Consider the following 2,228-nt stretch of genomic DNA (forward strand, 5'->3'; position numbering starts at 1 on the left):
TATAGAGAGTTCATTATTTGCGTGTGGGGTGCGATACTACTCGGGTGCCCAGACCGAAGCAGGTGGTTATCTTAGGGGGCCACACCCCGAGCCTTTGACCTAAAGGTCTAACCCACAAGGCAGTGGAACATCGTAAGGAGATGCAGTCCCATGGTAGCCGGTCACCAACAATTGGTTCATACGCCATTTGTTCCCGCAGGATACTGGAGCCCATGTGCACCATTGATTTGGAATCCGGTTAAAGCGCCGGACATTCGCTTTTCGTCCTCTCATTTTCGTAAACGACACTCCCGCCACGAGAAGGCAATGAGTAGGACTTCCCTGACAGAGGCTGTATACGCGTGGCCATGTGAGAGTATTTCGAGAGGGAGAGCGGACTCTCCCCACTCTCGGCCGTACCAGGGCATCGGTTCTAGTTGCCATACATCATTAGTACTGTTGTATCTTGTGGACCGCAGATTTAGATAGCAGCGAATTTATCGATCGGACCAAAGACGCGTAAAACACGCAAGAACGACTTGGAGTCCTGATTGGCCCTGCTTCCTTGTCTAGCCCAGACAGTTGAGTCCAGAACGCAAGTCTCAGCCTCTGAGATATGAATCATTTTAAACATACTCTGTTTATATACCAATCAAGCAGACCACATCGTACCATAAAATAGAAAATAACATTTGTATAATATTTGGCCAACAGGAAAAATGACACGTGAAATAAATATTGACCAATAGGAAAATGATACCATCTCAAGTCCAAGAATAGCATTAGACTTAATAGAATAATTTTTGGGATATTTTCCTGAATATCCCAACAAGTACAACAAGATGATTATCAAATTCATAGCAGTGGTTACTTCAATGATAGTAATATATAAGGATATAATAAACGGCTGAAGAATTAGTTCGTAGAAAGAAAAGGAAATACAAGGAGTGTATACATCTACGCCACTGTGATATATATATATAAGTTGGAAAGCCGAATGGCTTTTCAAGACAAGATAAAAGCTGTTGAAGACTGGAGAAAGCAGAGAAAATGGACTAATTACCAGTATATTTTGATATAGTTCGTGTCTATGTAGAAATTGGTGGGTGCGGATAATATATGTAGGAGAGTTTGAAAATCTTAATATTTAACCAATGTTCCACATATACTTTTAGATTCTAAGACGAAAACAACGTATGAACGTATAGCTATAGATAGAGCCATTGGGATCGATTCTGAGCTATGTTACCTCGAGTATCCAAACATTATTTACGATAGTCACGTAGTCCTCAACCAAATAGTCTTCATCTACCAACATGGTTGCCTTAGTAATATTTTTTTAGGTTATATGTTACGTTCTGATAATTCCAATTAATTGTCAGTTAATAGAGCTCATTTTTTAAGTGGATATGATTAACCGTTCAAGTAGGCGAAAGTGTAGTTTTTACTATTCAGCTTTTGGTAAATTTGCACATTTAGCGTAATGTTAGTTACCATGTTCACTGAAGAAGTTTTCACAGTAGTTTGTTTGTGAGAATCTGAAAGTGAAAACAATAAACGAAAAAATTGAGCTGACAACTCAGTAGAACACTTCTAATAATAACAGTAATTAATGACAATTAATAATGACCCTAGTGTGAAATCAAAAATATGTAATAATCAAGACTAAAAATTGATAGAGCAAGATTACGTTACAAGTTCGTCTATTTGCAGTTGTTTATTTAAGTATTTTTAGCATTTCAGTATCGATGACTTCAAAATGTTGTCAAAAACTTATAGCCTAGTAGGACGATTACGATACACAAGTTGATGCTTTGAATGAAAATGAATGATTCACAATGAAACTATCCATCTCATAGAACGCAAAACCGCTGTAATCATTCAAGTTGTAATAAAATTAGCTTGAATTGCCAAATGACTATTGTGACGACGAACCACCGGTGAACTCGAGGTAGCTGTAAGAGGCTCAGAAGGAGCCGAAGACGTCCCATCCAATCACCTTTCGGAACAATGTTCTAGAATTCCAACGTGTAGCTTCCCGATTGGATAATGCTAATAACCCCCTGTATGCGGATTGGAAGACTGTAATGATGATTTCGTTCTCACTAAAAACTATAAATACCTGACAATTTTGTACTATGATTGACACTGTTTGGAATAATATTCCTTTCATTAGTCTTCTGTCTTCTTATTGCGACTTGGAAGGGTTTTGGTGTTCTAGTGCTCTGTTATACGCGGTAGTATCAAGA

The sequence above is a fragment of the Schistosoma haematobium genome, chromosome 4, assembly GCF_000699445.3.
Source record: "Schistosoma haematobium chromosome 4, whole genome shotgun sequence".
NCBI classification, from domain to species: domain Eukaryota; kingdom Metazoa; phylum Platyhelminthes; class Trematoda; order Strigeidida; family Schistosomatidae; genus Schistosoma; species Schistosoma haematobium.